Raw genomic sequence first — 22,923 nt, 5'->3', positions numbered from 1 at the left:
AATTTTGTTTATTTTCAAAATATAATTAAAACTTAAAAATTAATATAAAATAATCTGTAAGTGAGATCAAAATACTTTCTACATGAAAGTTGATCAGCAGAACGAGACGAACCTGGATACACGGTCCATTCGTCTGTCACGCGTCCCTAGCATAGCAAACATGGAATATTTCCATCGTTTCCAGTATGACCGGTAGTAGCCCGAGACCCGGGAAAATATCGTCAGATATTCTTCCGACCCGTCTATGACGGATGTTGCTGCGTTAGCTCATGTCTAGCCTGCATCTTGCCATGTCATGCTTTGTGTTGCACCGTTGCTATTATTTATTGTTTCTTCCCCCTCTTCTTACCGGTAGACCCCGAGACTGACGCTGCTGCGGGGTACGTCTACGACCCTGCCGATCAGTCCTTTGCCGCAGAGCAGCAAGGCAAGCAAACCCCCCTTGATCATACCTATATCGCTTATGTCTTTCTTCCTACTGCTTGCATTAGTATTTTGCTACTGTTGTAGTTAGCTCCTATATCTTATGCATAGCCTATTTTTTGATGAACTGCTACTTTCAGTCATGTGCTTTAAATCTACTTAGTATACGTGGAGCAGTCATCCCCTCTGACCCCGTAGTCCAGTTGCCCCGCTTGTTTTCAAATCTTGCTCCCTGATCGACGAGCCAGACCCGACACAGCACATACACCCCCTTCGTTGTACGAGCTACACAGATACTATCGGGTACCGAGGGTGACACCTCGCTAAGTACTCCTGATGATATCTCTGTAGTATAGCTAGTCGGTCGTGGTTATCGAGGGTGATTCCTCTTTCTGTTGGAAATATGCCCTAGAGGCAATAATAAATTAGTTATTATTATATTTCTTAGTTCATGATAATCGTTTATTATCCATGCTATAATTGTATTGATTGCAAACACAATACTTGTGTGGATACATAGACAAAACACTGTCCCTAGTAAGCCTCTAGTTGACTAGCTCGTTGATCAAAGATGGTCAAGGTTTCCTGGCCATAGGCAAGTGTTGTCACTTGATAACGGGATCACATCATTAGGTGAATCATGTGATGGACTAGACCCAAACTAATAGACGTAGCATGTTGATCGTGTCATTTTGTTGCTACTGTTTTCTGCGTGTCAAGTATTTGTTCCTATGACCATGAGATCATATAACTCACGGACACCGGAGGAATGCTTTGTGTGTATCAAACGTCGCAACGTAACTGGGTGAATATAAAGATGCTCTACAGGTATCTCCGAAGGTGTTCGTTGAGTTAGTATGGATCGAGACTGGGATTTGTCACTCCGTGTGACGGAGAGGTATCTCGGGGCCCACTCGGTAATACAACATCACACACAAGCCTTGCAAGCAATGTGACTTAGTGTAAGTTACGGGATCTTGTATTACGGAACGAGTAAAGAGACTTGCCGGTAAACGAGATTGAAATAGGTATGCGGATACTGACGATCGAATCTCGGGCAAGTAACATACCGAAGGACAAAGGGAATGACATACGGGATTATATGAATCCTTGGCACTGAGGTTCAAACGATAAGATCTTCGTAGAATATGTAGGATCCAATATGGGCATCCAGGTCCCGCTATTGGATATTGACCGAGGAGTCTCTCGGGTCATGTCTACATACTTCTCGAACCCGCACGGTCCGCACACTTAAGGTTCGACGTTGTTTTATGCGTATTAGAGTTATATGGTTGGTTACCGAATGTTGTTCGGAGTCCCGGATGAGATCACGAACGTCACGAGGGTTTCCGGAATAGTCCGGAAACGAAGATTGATATATAGGATGACCTCATTTGATTACCGGAAGGTTTTCGGAGTTACCGGGAATGTACCGGGAATGACGAATGGGTTCCGGGAGTTCACCGGGGGGGCAACCCACCCCGGGGAAGCCCATAGGCCTTGAGGGTGGCACACCAGCCCTTAGTGGGCTGGTGGGACAACCCAAAAGGCTCTACGTGCCAAGGAGAAGAAAATCAAGAGAGAAAGAAAAAAAGGGGAGGAGGTGGGAAGGAAGGGGGACTCCCTCCCACCAAACCTAGTCCAACTCGGTTTGGGGGGGAGAGTCCTCCCCTTTGGACTCGGCCGACCCCCTTGGGGCTCCTTGAGCCCCAAGGCAAGGTCCCCTCCCTCCCACCTATATATACGGAGGTTTTAGGGCTGATTTGAGACGACTTTCCCACGGCAGCCCGACCACATACCTCCACAGTTTTTCCTCTAGATCACGTTTCTGCGGAGCTCGGGCGGAGCCCTGCTGAGACAAGGTCATCACCAACCTCCGGAGCGCCGTCACGCTGCCGGAGAACTCTTCTACCTCTCCGTCTCTCTTGCTGGATCAAGAAGGCCGAGATCATCGTCGAGCTGTATGTGTGCTGAACGCGGAGGTGCCGTCCGTTCGATACTAGATCGTGGGACTGATCGCGGGATTGTCCGCGGGGCGGATCGAGGGACGTGAGGACGTTCCACTACATCAACCGCGTTCTCTAACCCTTCTGTTGTACGGTCTACAAGGGTACGTAGATCACTCATCCCCTCTCGTAGATGGACATCACCATGATAGGTCTTCGTGCGCGTAGGAAATTTTTTGTTTCCCATGCGACGTTCCCCATCAGTGGCATCATGAGCTAGGTTCATGCGTAGATGTCTTCTCGAGTAGAACACAAAAGTTTTTGTGGGCGGTGATGTGCGCTTTGCTGCCCTCCTTAGTCTTTCCTTGATTCCGCGGTATTGTTGGATTGAAGCGGCTTGGACCGACATTACTCGTACGCTTACGAGAGACTGGTTTCATCGTTACGAGTAACCCCCTTTGCTCAAAGATGACTGGCAAGTGTCGGTTTCTCCAACTTTAGTTGAATCGATTTGACCGAGGAGGTCCTTGGATGAGGTTAAATAGCAACTCATATATCTCCGTTGTGGTGTTTGCGTAAGTAAGATGCGATCCTACTAGATACCCATGGTCACCACGTAAAACATGCAACAACAAAATTAGAGGACGTCTAACTTGTTTTTGCAGGGTATGCTTGTGATGTGATATGGCCAACGATGTGATGTGATATATTGGATGTATGAGATGATCATGTTGTAATAGTTAATATCGACTTGCACGTCGATGGTACGGCAACCGGCAGGAGCCATAGGGTTGTCTTTATAACTAACGTTTGTGCTTGCAGATGCGTTTACTATTTTGCTAGGACGTAGCTTTAGTAGTAATAACATGAGTAGCACGACAACCCCGATGGCGACACGTTGATGGAGATCATGATGATGGAGATGATGGTGTGACGCCGGTGCCAAGAAGATCGTGCCGGTGCTTTGGTGATGGAGGTCAAGAAGCACGTGATGATGGCCATATCATGTCACTTATGAATTGCATGTGATGTTAATCCTTTTATGCACCTTATTTTGCTTAGAACGACGGTAGCATTATGAGGTGATCTCTCACTAAAATTTCAAGACAAAAATGTGTTCTCCCCGACTGTGCACCGTTGCTACAGTTCGTCGTTTCGAGACACCACGTGATGATCGGGTGTGATAGACTCAACGTTCACATACAACGGGTGCAAAACAGTTGCGCACGCGGAACACTCGGGTTAAGCTTGACGAGCCTAGCATGTGCAGACATGGCCTCGGAACACATGAGACCGAAAGGTCGAGCATGAATCGTATAGTTGATATGATTAGCATAGAGATGCTCACCACTGAAACTATTCTCGACTCACGTGATGATCGGACTTGAGATAGTGGATTTGGATCATGTACCACTCAAATGACTAGAGAGATGTACTTTTTGAGTGGGAGTTCTTAAGTAATATGATTAATTGAACTAATTGTCATGAACATAGTCTAAATGGTCTTTGCAAATTACGATGTAGCTTGCGCTATAGCTCTACTGTTTTTATATGTTCCTACAGAAAATTTAGTTGAAAATTGATAGTAGCAAAACTTTGCAGACTAGGTCTGTAAAACCGAGGATTGTCCTCGTTGCTGCACCGAAGGATTATGTCCTTAATGCACCACTCGGTGTGCTGCACCTCGAGCGTCGTCTGTGGATGCTATGAACATCCGACATACGCGTTTCTGATCACTACACGATAGTTCAGTACAAAATACTTAATGCCTTAAAAGCAAGGCGCCGAAAACGTTGTAAAACGTCATGGAACATAAGTGATGTTCTAAAGAGATGAAATTGTGATTTCATGCTTGTGCCCTTGTTAAAGAGGTACGAGACCTCCGACAAGATTCTTTGTCCACAAAGTAAAGGAGAAAGGCTCAATCGTTGAGCATGTGCTCAGATTGTCTGAGTACAACAATCACTTGAATCAAGTGGGAGTTAATCTTCCAGATGAGATAGTGATGGTTCTCCAAAGTCACTGCCACCAAGCTATGAGAGCTTCGTGATGAACTATAACATATCTAGGATAGATACAATGATCCTTGAGCGATTCGCGATGTTTGACACTGCGAAAGTAGAAATCAAGAAGGAGCGTCAATAGTTGATGGTTTGTAAGACCACTAAGTTTCAAGAAAGGCAAGGGCTAGAAGGGATACTTCGTGAAACGGCAAGACAGTTGCTGCACTAATGAAGAGACCCAAGATTAAACCCAAACCCGAGACTAAGTGCTTCTGTAATGAGGGGAACAGTCACTGAGGCGGAGAAACTCTAGATACTTGGTAGATAAGAAGGCTGGCGAAAGTCGAAAGAAGTGTATTTGATATACATGATGTTGATGTGTACTTTACTAGTACTCCTAGTAGCATGAGGGTATTGGATACCGGTTCGGTTGCTAAAGTGATTAGTAAAACGAAATGAAAGCTACGGCATAAACGGAGACTAGCTAAAGGCGAGGTGACGATACGTGTTGGAAGTGTTTCCAAGGTTGATATGATCAAACGTCGCACGCTCCCTCTACCATCGAGATTGGTGTTAAACCTAAATAATTGTTATTTGGTGCTTGCGTTAAGCATGAACATGATTGGATCGTGTTTATTGCAATACGATTATTCATTTAAAGAGAATAATGGTTACTCTATTTTCTTGAATATTCACCTTCAATGGTTTATTGAATCTCGATCGTAGTGTTACACATGTTCATGATATTGGTGCCAAAAAATACGAGTTAATGATGATAATACCACTTACTTGTGGCACTGCCGCTTGAGTCATGTTAGTATAAATTGCATGAAAAGGCTCCATGCTGATGGATCTTTTTACTCACCTGATTTCCAATCACTAGTGACAAGCAAATCATACCACATGAGCAAGGCCTTGTTTTCATTGAGATGAAATAAGATAGTAACTTGTTGGAAGTGATACATTTTGATGTATGCAGTCCAATGGGTGCTGAGGCACGTAGTGGATATCATTATGTTCTTACTTCACTGATGATTTGAGTAGATACAGGAGTATTTACTTAATAAATCACAAGTCTGAAATGTTGAAAAGTTCAATTCCGTTTCAGAGTGAAGTTCGTCGTAACAAGAGGATAAACTGTCTACGATATGATCATAGAAATGAATATCTGAGTTACGAGTTTTGGTACGCAGTTAAGACAATGTGGAAATTGTTTCGCAGTTCATACCACCTGGAACATCATAGTGTGATGATGTGTCTGAACGTCATAGCCACGCACTATTTGGTATGGTGCATACTATGATGTCTCTTATCGAATTACCACTATCGTTTATGGGTTATGCATTAGAGACAACCACACTCACTTTAAATAGGGCACCGCGTATTTCCGTTGAGATGACAAAGTATAGACTGAGGTTTAGAGAAATCTAAACTGTCGTTTCTTGAAAGTTTGGGGTCTCGACACTTATGTGAAAAAGTTTCAGTCTGATAAGCTCGAACCCAAAGCGGATAAATGCTTCTTCATAGGGTATCCAAAACAGTTGGGTACATCTCCTATCTCAGATCCGAAAGCAAAGTGTTTGTTTCTAGAAACGGATCCTTTCTCGAGGAAAGGTTTCTCTCGAAAGAATTGAGTGGGAGGGTAGTAGAACTTGATGAGGTTATTGAACCATCACTTCAACCAGTGTGTAGCAGGGCGCAGGAAGTTGTTCCTGTGGCGCCTACACCAATTGAAGTGGAAGCTGATGATGGTGATCATTGAGCTTCGAATCAAGTTACTACAAACCTCGTAGGTCGACAAGGTCGCGTACTGCTGCAGAGTAGTACGGTAACCCTGTCTTGGAGGTCATGTTGTTGAGCAACAGTGAACCTACGAGTTATGGAGAAAGCGATGGTGGGCCCAGATTCCGACAAATGGCTGGAAGCCATGAAATCCGAGAGAGGATCCATGGATGAAAACAAAGTGTAGACTTTGGAAGAATTACTTGATGGTCATAGGACTATTGAGTAAAGATGGATCTTTAAAGGAAAAACAGACGATGATGGTGATAAGTCACTATTAAGAAAAGCTCGACTGGTCGCAAAGATGTTTTCGACAAGATCAAACAGCTGACTATGATGAGACCTTCTCACTCGTAGTGATGCTAAAGGTCTGTTAGAATTATGTTAGTTGTTGATGCATTATTTATGAAATATTGCACATAGGATGTCAAAACATTGTTTCCTCGACGGTTTCCTTGAGCAAACATTGTATGTGATACAACTAGAAGGTTTTGTCGATCCTAAAGATACTAGCAAGTATGCAAGCTCCAGTGATCCTTCAATGGACTGGTGCAAGCATCTCGGAGTTCGAATATATATACTTTGATGAGATGATCAAAGATTTTGGGTGTGTACAAGGTTTATGAGAAACTTGTATTTCCAAGGAAGTGAGTGGGAGCACTATAGAATTTCTGATAAGTATATGTGGTTGACATATTGTGGATCAGAACTAATGTAGAATTTCTGTAAAGCATACAAGGTTGTTTGAAAGGAATTTTTCAAAGGAATACCTGGATTGCGCTACTTGAACGTTGAGCATCAAAGATCTATGGAGATAGATCGAAAGCGCTTAATAGAAGTTTCAACAAGATGCATGCCTTGACAAGTTTTTGAAGGAGTTCAAAATAGATCAGCGAAGAAAGAGTTCTTGGTTGCGTTGTGAGGTGTGAATTTGAGTAAGACTCAAAACCCGACCACGGCAGAATAAAGAGAATAGACGAAGGTCGTCTTCTATGCCTTGGCCGTAGCATCTAAGGTATGCCATGCTGTGTACCGCACCTGATGTGTGCCTTGACTCAAAGTCTGTTGAGAGGTACAGAGAGTGATCCATGATTGAATCACTAGCAGCGGTCAAAATTTATCCTTAGTAACTAATCGACTAAGGAATTTTTCTCGATTATGGAGGTGGTTAAAGAGTTCGTCGTAAAAGGTTACGTCGATGCAAGCTTTGACACTAATCCGAATAACTATGAGTAGTGAAACGGATTCGTATAGTAGAGTAGATATTTGGAGCATTTCCGAATAGCACGTAGTAGCAGCGTCTATAAGATGACATAAATATTTGTAAAGAACGCACGGATCTGAAAGTTTCAGAACCATTGACTAAAACCTCTCTCACGAGCAAGACGTGATCAGACCCCATAACTATATGGGTGTTGGATTCGTTGGAATCACATGGTGATGTGAACTAGATTATTGACTCTAGTGCAAGTGGGAGACTGTTGGAAATATGCCCTAGAGGAAATAATAAATTAGTTATTATTATATTTCTTAGTTCATGATAATCGTTTATTATCCATGCTATAATTGTATTGATGGGAAACACAATACTTGTGTGGATACATAGACAAAACACTGTCCCTAGTAAGCCTCTAGTTGACTAGCTCGTTGATCAAAGATGGTCAAGGTTTCCTGGCCATAGGCAAGTGTTGTCACTTGATAACGGGATCACATCATTAGGTGAATCATGTGATGGACTAGACCCAAACTAATAGACGTAGCATGTTGATCGCGTCATTTTGTTGCTACTGTTTTCTGCGTGTCAAGTATTTGTTCCTATGACCATGAGATCATATAACTCACGGACACCGGAGGAATGCTTTGTGTGTATCAAACGTCGCAACGTAACTGGGTGAATATAAAGATGCTCTACAGGTATCTCCGAAGGTGTTCGTTGAGTTAGTATGGATCGAGACTGGGATTTGTCACTCCGTGTGACGGAGAGGTATCTCGGGGCCCACTCGGTAATACAACATCACACACAAGCCTTGCAAGCAATGTGACTTAGTGTAAGTTACGGGATCTTGTATTACGGAACGAGTAAAGGGACTTGCCGGTAAACGAGATTGAAATAGGTATGCGGATACTGACGATCGAATCTCGGGCAAGTAACATACCGAAGGACAAAGGGAATGACATACGGGATTATATGAATCCTTGGCACTGAGGTTCAAACGATAAGATCTTCGTAGAATATGTAGGATCCAATATGGGCATCCAGGTCCCGCTATTGGATATTGACCGAGGAGTCTCTCGGGTCATGTCTACATACTTCTCGAACCCGCACGGTGTGCACACTTAAGGTTCGACGTTGTTTTATGCGTATTAGAGTTATATGGTTGGTTACCGAATGTTGTTCAGAGTCCCGGATGAGATCACGAACGTCACGAGGGTTTCCGGAATGGTCCGGAAACGAAGATTGATATATAGAATGATCTCATTTGATTACCGGAAGGTTTTCGGAGTTACCGGGAATGTACCGGGAATGACGAATGGGTTCCGGGAGTTCACCGGGGGGGCAACCCACCCCGGGGAAGCCCATAGGCCTTGAGGGTGGCACACCAGCCCTTAGTGGGCTGGTGGGACATCCCAAAAGGCTCTATGTGCCAAGGAGAAGAAAATCAAGAGAGAAAGAAAAAAAAGGGGAGGAGGTGGGAAGGAAGGGGGACTCCCTCCCACCAAACCTAGTCCAACTCGGTTTGGGGGGGAGAGTCCTCCCCCTTGGACTCGGCCGACCCCCTTGGGGCTCCTTGAGCCCCAAGGCAAGGTCCCCTCCCTCCCACCTATATATACGGAGGTTTTAGGGCTGATTTGAGACGACTTTTCCACGGCAGCCCGACCACATACCTCCACAGTTTTCCCTCTAGATCACGTTTCTGCGGAGCTCGGGCGGAGCCCTGCTGAGACAAGGTCATCACCAACCTCCGGAGCGCCGTCACGCTGCCGGAGAACTCTTCTACCTCTCCGTCTCTCTTGCTGGATCAAGAAGGCCGAGATCATCGTCGAGCTGTATGTGTGCTGAACGCGGAGGTGCCGTCCGTTCGATACTAGATCGTGGGACTGATCGCGGGATTGTCCGCGGGGCGGATCGAGGGACGTGAGGATGTTCCACTACATCAACCACGTTCTCTAACGCTTCTGCTGTACGGTCTACAAGGGTACGTAGATCACTCATCCCCTCTCGTAGATGGACATCACCATGATAGGTCTTCGTGCGCGTAGGAAAATTTTTGTTTCCCATGCGACGTACCCCATCAGTGGCATCATGAGCTAGGTTCATGCGTAGATGTCTTCTCGAGTAGAACACAAAAGTTTTTGTGGGCGGTGATGTGCACTTTGCTGCCCTCCTTAGTCTTTTCTTGATTCCGCGGTATTGTTGGATTGAAGCGGCTTGGACCGACATTACTCGTACGCTTACGAGAGACTGGTTTCATCGTTACGAGTAACCCCCTTTGCTCAAAGATGACTGGCAAGTGTCGGTTTCTCCAACTTTAGTTGAATCGGATTTGACCGAGGAGGTCCTTGGATGAGGTTAAATAGCAACTCATATATCTCCGTTGTGGTGTTTGCGTAAGTAAGATGCGATCCTACTAGATACCCATGGTCACCACGTAAAACATGCAACAACAAAATTAGAGGACGTCTAACTTGTTTTTGCAGGGTATGCTTGTGATGTGATATGGCCAACGATGTGATGTGATATATTGGATGTATGAGATGATCATGTTGTAATTGTTAATATCGACTTGCACGTCGATGGTACGGCAACCGGCAGGAGCCATAGGGTTGTCTTTATAACTAACGTTTGTGCTTGCAGATGCGTTTACTATTTTGCTAGGACGTAGCTTTAGTAGTAATAGCATGAGTAGCACGACAACCCCGATGGCGACACGTTGATGGAGATCATGATGATGGAGATGATGGTGTGACGCCGGTGCCAAGAAGATCGTGCCGGTGCTTTGGTGATGGAGGTCAAGAAGCACGTGATGATGGCCATATCATGTCACTTATGAATTGCATGTGATGTTAATCCTTTTATGCACCTTATTTTGCTTAGAACGACGGTAGCATTATGAGGTGATCTCTCACTAAAATTTCAAGACGAAAATGTGTTCTCCCCGACTGTGCACCGTTGCTACAGTTCGTCGTTTCGAGACACCACGTGATGATCGGGTGTGATAGACTCAACGTTCACATACAACGGGTGCAAAACAGTTGCGCACGCGGAACACTCGGGTTAAGCTTGACGAGCCTAGCATGTGCAGACATGGCCTCGGGACACATGAGACCGAAAGGTCGAGCATGAATCGTATAGTTGATATGATTAGCATAGAGATGCTCACCACTGAAACTATTCTCGACTCACGTGATGATCGGACTTGAGATAGTGGATTTGGATCATGTACCACTCAAATGACTAGAGAGATGTACTTTTTGAGTGGGAGTTCTTAAGTAATATGATTAATTGAACTAATTGTCATGAACATAGTCTAAATGGTCTTTGCAAATTACGATGTAGCTTGCGCTATAGCTCTACTGTTTTTATATGTTCCTACAGAAAATTTAGTTGAAAATTGATAGTAGCAAAACTTTGCAGACTAGGTCTGTAAAACCGAGGATTGTCCTCGTTGCTGCACCGAAGGATTATGTCCTTAATGCACCACTCGGTGTGCTGCACCTCGAGCGTCGTCTGTGGATGCTATGAACATCCGACATACGCGTTTCTGATCACTACACGATAGTTCAGTACAAAATACTTAATGCCTTAAAAGCAAGGCGCCGAAAACGTTGTAAAACGTCATGGAACATAAGTGATGTTCTAAAGAGATGAAATTGTGATTTCATGCTTGTGCCCTTGTTAAAGAGGTACGAGACCTCCGACAAGATTCTTTGTCCACAAAGTAAAGGAGAAAGGCTCAATCGTTGAGCATGTGCTCAGATTGTCTGAGTACAACAATCACTTGAATCAAGTGGGAGTTAATCTTCCAGATGAGATAGTGATGGTTCTCCAAAGTCACTGCCACCAAGCTATGAGAGCTTCGTGATGAACTATAACATATCTAGGATAGATACAATGATCCTTGAGCGATTCGCGATGTTTGACACTGCGAAAGTAGAAATCAAGAAGGAGCGTCAATAGTTGATGGTTTGTAAGACCACTAAGTTTCAAGAAAGGCAAGGGCTAGAAGGGATACTTCGTGAAACGGCAAGACAGTTGCTGCACTAATGAAGAGACCCAAGATTAAACCCAAACCCGAGACTAAGTGCTTCTGTAATGAGGGGAATAGTCACTGAGGCGGAGAAACTCTAGATACTTGGTAGATAAGAAGGCTGGCAAAAGTCGAAAGAAGTGTATTTGATATACATGATGTTGATGTGTACTTTACTAGTACTCCTAGTAGCATGAGGGTATTGGATACCGGTTCGGTTGCTAAAGTGATTAGTAAAACGAAATGAAAGCTACGGCATAAACGGAGACTAGCTAAAGGCGAGGTGACGATACGTGTTGGAAGTGTTTCCAAGGTTGATATGATCAAACGTCGCACGCTCCCTCTACCATCGAGATTGGTGTTAAACCTAAATAATTGTTATTTGGTGCTTGCGTTAAGCATGAACATGATTGGATCGTGTTTATTGCAATACGATTATTCATTTAAAGAGAATAATGGTTACTCTATTTTCTTGAATATTCACCTTCAATGGTTTATTGAATCTCGATCGTAGTGTTACACATGTTCATGATATTGGTGCCAAAAAATACGAGTTAATGATGATAGTACCACTTACTTGTGGCACTGCCGCTTGAGTCATGTTAGTATAAATTGCATGAAGAGGCTCCATGCTGATGGATCTTTGTACTCACCTGATTTCCAATCACTAGTGACAAGCAAATCATACCACATGAGCAAGGCCTTGTTTTCATTGAGATGAAATAAGATAGTAACTTGTTGGAAGTGATACATTTTGATGTATGCAGTCCAATGGGTGCTGAGGCACGTAGTGGATATCATTATGTTCTTACTTCACTGATGATTTGAGTAGATACAGGAGTATTTACTTAATGAATCACAAGTCTGAAATGTTGAAAAGTTCAATTCCGTTTCAGAGTGAAGTTCGTCATAACAAGAGGATAAACTGTCTACGATATGATCATAGAAATGAATATCTGAGTTACGAGTTTTGGTACGCAGTTAAGACAATGTGGAAATTGTTTCGCAGTTCATACCACCTGGAACATCATAGTGTGATGATGTGTCTGAACGTCATAGCCACGCACTATTTGGTATGGTGCATCCTATGATGTCTCTTATCGAATTACCACTATCGTTTATGGGTTATGCATTAGAGACAACCGCACTCACTTTAAATAGGGCACCGCGTATTTCCGTTGAGATGACAAAGTATAGACTGAGGTTTAGAGAAATCTAAACTGTCGTTTCTTGAAAGTTTGGGGTCTCGACACTTATGTGAAAAAGTTTCAGTCTGATAAGCTCGAACCCAAAGCGGATAAATGCTTCTTCATAGGGTATCCAAAACAGTTGGGTACATCTCCTATCTCAGATTCGAAAGCAAAGTGTTTGTTTCTAGAAACGGATCCTTTCTCGAGGAAAGGTTTCTCTCGAAAGAATTGAGTGGGAGGGTAGTAGAACTTGATGAGGTTATTGAACCATCACTTCAACCAGTGTGTAGCAGGGCGCAGGAAGTTGTTCCTGTGGCGCCTACACCAATTGAAGTGGAAGCTGATGATGGTGATCATTGAGCTTCGAATCAAGTTACTACAAACCTCGTAGGTCGACAAGGTCGCGTACTGCTGCAGAGTAGTACGGTAACCCTGTCTTGGAGGTCATGTTGTTGAGCAACAGTGAACCTACGAGTTATGGAGAAAGCGATGGTGGGCCCAGATTCCGACAAATGGCTGGAAGCCATGAAATCCGAGAGAGGATCCATGGATGAAAACAAAGTGTAGACTTTGGAAGAATTACTTGATGGTCATAGGACTATTGAGTAAAGATGGATATTTAAAGGAAAAACAGACGATGATGGTGATAAGTCACTATTAAGAAAAGCTGGACTTGTCGCAAAGATGTTTTCGACAAGATCAAACAGCTGACTATGATGAGACTTTCTCACTCGTAGCGATGCTAAAGGTCTGTTAGAATTATGTTAGTTGTCGATGCATTATTTATGAAATATTGCACGTAGGATGTCAAAACATTGTTTCCTCGACGGTTTCCTTGAGCAAACATTGTATGTGATACAACCAGAAGGTTTTGTCGATCCTAAAGATACTAGCAAGTATGCAAGCTCCAGTGATCCTTCAATGGACTAGTGCAAGCATCTCGGAGTTCGAATATATATACTTTGATGAGATGATCAAAGATTTTGGGTGTGTACAAGGTTTATGAGAAACTTGTATTTCCAAAAAGTGAGTGGGAGCACTATAGAATTTCTGATAAGTATATGTGGTTGACATATTGTGGATCAGAAGTAATGTAGAATTTCTGTAAAGCATACAAGGTTGTTTGAAAGGAGTTTTTCAAAGGAATACCTGGATTGCGCTACTTGAACGTTGAGCATCAAAGATCTATGGAGATAGATCGAAAGCGCTTAATAGAAGTTTCAACAAGATGCATGCCTTGACAACTTTTTGAAGGAGTTCAAAATAGATCAGCGAAGAAAGAGTTCTTGGTTGCGTTGTGAGGTGTGAATTTGAGTAAGACTCAAAACCCGACCACGGCAGAATAAAGAGAATAGACGAAGGTTGTCTTCTATGCCTTGGCCGTAGCATCTAAGGTATGCCATGCTGTGTACCGCACCTGATGTGTGCCTTGACTCAAAGTCTGTTGAGAGGTACAGAGAGTGATCCATGATTGAATCACTAGCAGCGGTCAAAATTTATCCTTAGTAACTAATCGAGTAAGGAATTTTTCTCGATTATGGAGGTGGTTAAAGAGTTCGTCGTAAAAGGTTACGTCGATGCAAGCTTTGACACTAATCCGAATAACTATGAGTAGTGAAACTGATTCGTATAGTAGAGTAGATATTTGGAGCATTTCCGAATAGCACGTAGTAGCAGCGTCTATAAGATGACATAAATATTTGTAAAGAACGCACGGATCTGAAAGTTTCAGAACCGTTGACTAAAACCTCTCTCACGAGCAAGACGTGATCAGACCCCATAACTATATGGGTGTTGGATTCGTTGGAATCACATGGTGATGTGAACTAGATTATTGACTCTAGTGCAAGTGGGAGACTGTTGGAAATATGCCCTAGAGGCAATAATAAATTAGTTATTATTATATTTCTTAGTTCATGATAATCGTTTATTATCCATGCTATAATTGTATTGATGGGAAACACAATACTTGTGTGGATACATAGACAAAACACTGTCCCTAGTAAGCCTGTAGTTGACTAGCTCGTTGATCAAAGATGGTCAAGGTTTCCTGGCCATAGGCAAGTGTTGTCACTTGATAACGGGATCACATCATTAGGTGAATCATGTGATGGACTAGACCCAAACTAATAGACGTAGCATGTTGATCGTGTCATTTTGTTGCTACTGTTTTCTGTGTGTCAAGTATTTGTTCCTATGACCATGAGATCATATAACTCACGGACATCGGAGGAATGCTTTGTGTGTATCAAACGTCGCAACGTAACTGGGTGACTATAAAGATGCTCTACAGGTATCTCCGAAGGTGTTCGTTGAGTTAGTATGGATCGAGACTGGGATTTGTCACTCCGTGTGACGGAGAGGTATCTCGGGGCCCACTCGGTAATACAACATCACACACAAGCCTTGCAAGCAATGTGACTTAGTGTAAGTTACGGGATCTTGTATTACGGAACGAGTAAAGAGACTTGCCGGTAAACGAGATTGAAATAGGTATGCGGATACTAACGATCGAATCTCGGGCAAGTAACATACCGAAGGACAAAGGGAATGACATACGGGATTATATGAATCCTTGGCACTGAGGTTCAAACGATAAGATCTTCGTAGAATATGTAGGATCCAATATGGGCATCCAGGTCCCGCTATTGGTTATTGACCGAGGAGTCTCTCGGGTCATGTCTACATAGTTCTCGAACCCGCAGGGTCTGCACACTTAAGGTTCGACGTTGTTTTATGCGTATTAGAGTTATATGGTTGGTTACCGAATGTTGTTCGGAGTCCCGGATGAGATCACGGACGTCACGAGGGTTTCCGGAATGGTCCGGAAACTAAGATTGATATATAGGATGACCTCATTTGATTACCGGGAGGTTTTCGGAGTTACCGGGAATGTACCGGGAATGACGAATGGGTTCCGGGAGTTCACCGGGGGGAGCAACCCACCCGGGGAAGCCCATAGGCCTTGAGGGTGGCACACCAGCCCTTAGTGGGCTGGTAGGACAGCCCAAAAGGCTCTATGCGCCAAGGAGAAGAAAATCAAGAGAGAAAGAAAAAAAAGGGGAGGAGGTGGGAAGGAAGGGGGACTCCCTCCCACCAACCTAGTCCAACTCGGTTTGGGGGGGGGGGAGAGTCCTCCCCCTTGGACTCGGCCGACCCCCTTGGGGCTCCTTGAGCCCCAAGGCAAGGTCCCCTCCCTCCCACCTATATATACGGAGGTTTTAGGGCTGATTTGAGACGACTTTTCCACGGCAGCCCGACCACATACCTCCACAGTTTTTCCTCTAGATCGCGTTTCTGCGGAGCTCGGGCGGAGCCCTGCTGAGACAAGGTCATCACCAACCTCCGGAGCGCCGTCACGCTGCCGGAGAAATCTTCTACCTCTCCGTCTCTCTTGCTGGATCAAGAAGGCCGAGATCATCGTCGAGCTGTACGTGTGCTGAACGCGGAGGTGCCGTCCATTCGGTACTAGATCGTGGGACTGATCACGGGATTGTTCGCGGGGCGGATCGAGGGACGTGAGGACGTTCAACTACATCAACCGCGTTCTCTAACGCTTCTGCTGTACGGTCTACAAGGTTATGTAGATCACTCATCCCCTCTCGTAGATGGACATCACCATGATAGGTCTTCGTGCGCGTAGGAAAATTTTTGTTTCCCATGCGACGTTCCCCAACACTTTCACCATTCCCGATGACGCCTCTGTCATGCAACCCCTCAAGTGTGGGACCCCCGAGGGTGATTCCTCTAAGCCCACCTTGATGGGTACATCGTTCGGAATCCAACGAGGGTGATACCTCGGATTCCCCCCGATGTTACAACCACACAGTTACTCGACCATGTTACTGGGATCTTTGGTGATTAGTTGTAAGACGGGTGGATTCCCGTGAGACTGTGTTGTTGGCCTAATTAAAATGTTAACGGATTTGGGTATTTGATCTGGGTTGGTCGGAGACCTTTTCGCACTAACCGGCTACGCGGGAAGAATTATGGGTACTCGGCGTCGCGGTATCAGCCGAAGCTTTTCAGATGTCAACAACGTAGTGGCGTGCGCCCGAGTGGTCCCGAGATGCATTGCGCTTGTGATTAAGGGATGCTAGGACTAACGTCGGCCGCCCTCGCATCGTGCAGGAGCGCGAAGGGGAACTGGGCCCATGAACCCTTTGCGCTTAGGATTTAGACCGGCGGGCTGACCTCTCTGATTAGTCTTAGGTGGGGCTGCGACGTGTCGATATTCCGAGGCCGGGCAGGACCCAGAAAAGGATGTCCGGCCATAGTGTTATCGAGCGTGATGGGACATGTGGTGCACCCCTGCAGGGATGAAATTAACTATTCGGATAGCCGTGTCCACGGTTACAGGACGACTTGGAGTTGTGCCCCGATCTTATACAACTACAATGGTTACTCAATTGGAATTAGTTTGCCTCGGGATTGCTTCCTCGCAGGGAGTCGAGGGAGGATCTTTAGGCGTGACCTCACTTTAATATTTCTGCAACAATATGACTATTATTGTTTTACCCCCTGTTCTACTCTCGTCTATTGCTGCAAGACCCTGAAGATGCAAGTCTTCGATAGGACTAGGCCTTCTCTCTTTATTCTCGATTGCTGCAGTCAGTCCACATATAACCCCCCTCCTTTGATACTGATGCATACTTAGAATAGTTCTGATGTAAGTCTTGCGAGAACTTTGGATGAGTACTCACCGCTGCTTTGCTCCCCCTTGTCCCCTTGATCCGTTTGCTGCGACCAGATGATGGAGCTGAGGAGTGGAGTTTCCTGCCGACGCCTGCCGTCCCGGTGGTGTCTTCTTCGTGGAGGCCGCTGATGATCAGGAGTAGTTAGGAGGTTCCCAGGCAGGAGGCCTCGCGTCGTTCGATCGTGTTTTCTTTTGTGCTAGCCTTCTCTAAGGCACCCCCCATGTTTTGTGTCTGTACTTAGATATTGTTGCTTTCGCTGACTCGTGTGTTTATCGAGCTTCTGTATTCTAGCCCTCGAGGCCCCTGGCTTGTAATATGAAGCTGATGTTATTTTATTTGCGTCTAGAGTTGTGTTGTGATATATTCCCGTGAGTCCTTGGGTTTGATCGTACGCATTTGCGTGTATGGTTAGCTTATGATTAAACCGAGGGCGTCACATCTATGACCATATTTTGTGAACTTGTATCGAAATACGAAAATTCTAAATAGTGCATAAATCATGGGGCTTCTCTAGTTTCTTTAGAAAACTTTTGATTGCTTGCTTCACTTCTTGGTATGCCTTGATGCCCTATCATTGTTTTTGCAATCTTTGGACACTCAATATAGTTTTTGCAATCTTTGGATACTCATATTTTTTTCATTCTCATGCTGTTAGTAGGGAGACCGGATTATAGGATCGGTTGTCGTACTATCAAGGGGGGCTCTCGAGTGAGTAGCTTGATCAAATGGTTCGTTGAGAGCTCAAACCATTGCATTCTTGGCATCATCATCTTTCTTGGTTCTTGTTTGGTTTCTCTCTGTGTGTTTTCGAGCTTGCGATATTCTTCGAACAAGCTCGAGTTCATCAAAAATAGATTTCATACGCATCTTCTATGATATTTTCGATGATGGAGTTTATGCCGGTTCTTCACTGACGGAGGTTTCACACCTCTATATCATAGGTATACCCCCTGCCACTTCTTAATATAACCAATCATTGTTGGATAGTATTTGTCATCTTCTATCTAACTAGCTTGAGTTTGATGTATTCGAAGCTCATTTTCAGTAGTTATAGAAGTTTTAATTAATATTGGAGCATCCTTCTGTTTTGCTTGGGTACATTGTATGTTTTAAGAGGTACTATTGCTCCCCCGAGCGATAGTACTGCTCTAAGTGGTAGTAATTCTCCCCCGAGCAGTAGTACAGCCCTAAGCGATAGCACATCTCCCCGAGCGATAGTACCACTTGTCCGGTATTTCCTCTTCCTTCTACCGCAACCACTTCCACTTATTTTATCCTTCTATTTCCCAATCTTCTTGAGTGGTAATAATGCTCTAAGTGGTAGTACTGCTCCCCCAAGCTGTAGTACTTCTCCCCCGAGCGGTAGTACTTCTCTAGCAGAACTACCATTCATGTTTTTCTATCTTGTTGGACTATTTTGACCGTGCTAAGCAGTAGTTGCTACCTCTTGAGCTTGTGTTGGTTTTCACTTGAAGAGGAAAGGGTGATGGAGCAAAGTAGATAAGTATTTCCCTCGGTTTGTTGAGAACCAAGGTATCAATCTAGTAGGAGGAACAAACAAGGCCCCAATCGTAGTACGTACACAAACAATCAAACACTTGCACCCAACGCTGTAAAGGGATTGTCAATCCCTTCAGAGTTATTTGCAAGGATGAGATCTGATAGAGATGGATAAAAAATTGCAGAAACAAAAATAAATAAATTGCAGGAATATATTTTTGGTTTATAGATCTAAAAATACAATATGGAAAATAGACCCGGGGGGGGCATAGGTTTCACTAGAGGCTTCTCTCATAAAGGAAAATAATACAGTGGGTGAACAAATTACTGTCGAGCAATTGATAGAAAAGCGAATAATTATGAAGATATCCAAGGCAATGATTATTCATATAGGCATCATGTCTGTGTCAAGTAGACCGAAACGATTCTGCATCTACTACTATTACTCCACACATCGACCGACTCCTCCCTGCATCTAGAGTATTAAGTTCATAAAGAACAGAGTAATGCATTAAGTAAGATGACATGATGTAGAGGGATAAACTCAAGCAATATGATGAAAATCCCATCTTTTTATCCTCAATGGCAACAATACAATACGTTCTTCGCTACCTCTACTACGTCACCGGGTGAGGACACCGCAAGATTGAACCAAAAACTAAGCACTTCTCCCATTGCAAGAATTACCAATCTAGTTGGCCAAACCAAACCAATAACTCGAAGAGACTTGCAAAGATACGAAATCATGGATATAAGAATTCAGAAGAGACTCAAATAATATTATTGGATAATTTGAACATAAACTCACAATTCATTGGATCTCGACAAACACACCACAAAAGAGTATTACATCGGATAGATCTCCATGAAGATCTTGAAGAACATGGTATTGACGATCACAGAGAGAGAAGAAGCCATCTAGCTACTAGGTATGGACCCGTAGGTCTGTGGTGAACTACTCACGCAACATCGGAGGGGCAATGGAGTTGATGTAGATGCCCTCCGTGATCAATTCCCTCTCCCGCAGATTACCAAAAAAAGGCTCCCACATTGGATCTCACGGGAATAGAGGCTCCCGGCGGCATAAAAGTATTTTAGTGGCTATTTTTGGCTATAGGGGAATATTTTGGAAGTTGTAGGCCTAAGAATAGGGATAGGAGACCTGCAGGGGACCCACAAGCCAGGGGGCGCGGCCACCCCCTAGGGCATGCCTTGCAGGCTTGTGGCCTCCCGGCAGATGCCCTGTCCCCTACTCCAAGTCTGATGCGTTTCTTGTCGTCCAAGAAAAATCATTCCGGAGATTTTATTCCGTTTGTACTCCGTTTAATGTTCCTTATCTAAAATACTCAAAAACGTGGAAAAAACATAAACTGACACTAGACTCTAGATTAGTAGGTTAGTCCCAAAAATAATACTCCCTGTGTTAACTAAGATAAAAGCATTTAGATTACTAAAGTAGTGTTCTAAATGCTCTTATATTAGTTTATGGAGGGAGTATAAAATAGCACATAAATGCATATAAAACATCCAAAACAGATAATATAATAGCATGGAACAATCAAAAGTTATAGATACGTTGGAAACGTATCAGTAGTATCTCTCCCCCAAGCGGTATTACCGCTCGTGCATGACTTGTGGGCATAACAGTTGGATTTGGGGGTGTGGATGGGGGTATTTAAGGGGGCCTTCCCCAACAGTTCCCAAATCTAGGTCTCATGGTCTTCTCTCATTGTTGACCTTCTCCGAGCCTGCTAATTCTCAGTCCCTCCAATGATTCTTGCTCCTATTTGAGGAAAATATGGAGGAGATCTAGATCCACATTTCCACCAATTACTTTCTCCTCTTTGTGAGGGGAACCCCTTGGATCCAGATCTTGGAGTTCTTTGTGTTCTCCTTATTCTTCCTCTCATATTCCTCCATAGCTTTTGTTGTTGTGGTTGGATTCGGGAGTGAGGGACTTGACCACTTCGTGTATTCTTGGCATTGCATTAGTTGCATCGGTTTGAGTTCTCCACGGTAATATGTGGAATTGAAAAGTTGAGAAGCTTATTACTTTTGGGTGTTTGGGCACACTAGAGCACGTGCCTCTTGGGTGCTTGGGAGCCCTAGATGGTTGGTGATGCCACGGAGCTCAATCATTGTGGGTGTAAAGCTCTAGTAAAGCGTTGAGGTCTTCAATTAGATTGTGGAGATTGCCCCAAGAAATTTGTACGGGTTGTGGAGACCACTGCCAAGGGTTGATAGTTGTACGGGTTCGATGACCATCCCAAGGGTTGCCATTTGTACGGCTTCGGTGACCGCCCTCAAGGGTCCCTTAGTAGAATCACAACATCTTGCATCGTGCGAGGCCGTGAGGAGATTACTAAGGCCCTAGTGGCTTCTCAGGGAGCATTGTGCCTCCACACCGCTGGAAACAGAGATTTTCATCCACTAGGGTGTGAACTTGGGATACATCATCGTCTCACTGTCCCTCGGTTATCTCTTACCCCAGCCTTTTACTTATGCACTTTACTTTGTGATAGTCATATTGTTCCATGTCATATATCTTGCTATCACTTAGCTATTTATAATCCTTAGCATAAGTTGTTCGTGCACATAGGTGAGCCTAGTCATTTTTGGTTATGTTCTTGACAAATTAAATGCTAGTTTTTTCCGCATTTGTTCAAGGCTAAACTGTAATTATTTTAAAGTGTCTATTCACCCTCCCTCTAGGCGACATCCACGTCCTCTAAATTTGTATCAGAGCAAGCTCTCTCATTAATAGGATTTACCTCCTAGAGAGTATGGATGTCGTCTAAGCTATTAGGATTCTCTCACACTATTAGTTCTGATGGGACAAATTTTGATGTTTGGGTAATTTGCATGCTTAATCTCTTTAGGGTCAAGGACCAAAATTTAGAGCGAATTGTAGATATGGGGCTTTCTCCTCCAAAGGATTCTCAAAACCTATCTTTAGAGCATGAGAAAATTATTATTTCAATTCTCAAGATTCTAATGTGATTTTTGATGCTTTTAGCAATGTAGTTATATTTCAAGTCATGCCGTTCCGGGATGCTCATGAGTTGTGGACAAAGCTTCAATATAAATATAGTGTGTCCAAGATTTGTAGGGATGATTGTTCTCCTCCACCTCCGATTGTGTTGTCTAGCCAACTTATTCTACTTCACCTACATGTGGATTTCCACAAGGTAATTCTATGGTGAGTAATGTTGATCATTGTAGTGATGATAGTGGGCTTATTGTTGATGATCCTTTCATAACTATCTTATTGCAATGCTCCATCTTTCGACTTTAACACTTCGAGCACTCTAGATGTTTCACATGCTTGTGTTGAAATTCCTTGCATATCATGTATAAATTACATAACTAAATTTCATGATGATATGCTATGATAAAAATGCATCGATTTCCTCAAAATGTTATGCTAACAATACAGGGAAAATCGTACACCCGATGGAACAAGATATGGTCTTTAAAGGTGATACAAAGGACCCTACATCATTATATTTTCCTCCTCACTTTTGCATCATGGCTAAGGCTTCAAAGGTATCTTCCACTTTGAATCCCAATATATCTCATGATGATGATGTTGATAATAATGAGTATAAGCATATTGATGAAGAGGATGATACTATTGCTTCCTTCAAAATTTAGGGTGAAATGTTTGTTGAAGCTCTTCATCACAATAAAATTGCTCGTCCAACTTCATGGAAATCATGTCTATTGCCATTGAAGGCAATATATATACCGAGGATTCGGGAGCTCATCTTGAGGATCATGAGGTAACCATTGAGAAAATGGAAGGTTATGAGCATGAGTATGCAAATGAGATAAGGATCATTATCAAGCTCTTGAGGAGACTTTTTCTCTTGAATTATATAGAGTCAAGGAATCTCATGATAGAAATCTTGAGGTGGGTATATTAAAAATTATAAGCTAGAAGTTACACATGCTAAACTCCTTGAGGACTATGAGCACCTCGAAAATGGCTCAAGGGTCACTAAGAGTTCACTCATGAAACTCACTAATTCTCATGCCCAATTTAAAGATTTTTATTTAAAAGAACTTCTAATGTTGCCTTCTCTTGTTGTTGTTAATGATGATGCTTGTGCTACTATGCTACTTGTAAACTA

Source organism: Hordeum vulgare, chromosome 3H (genome assembly GCF_904849725.1).
Source record: "Hordeum vulgare subsp. vulgare chromosome 3H, MorexV3_pseudomolecules_assembly, whole genome shotgun sequence".
In the NCBI taxonomy this organism is placed as follows: domain Eukaryota; kingdom Viridiplantae; phylum Streptophyta; class Magnoliopsida; order Poales; family Poaceae; genus Hordeum; species Hordeum vulgare.
Note: the sequence above shows the minus strand (reverse complement) of the source record.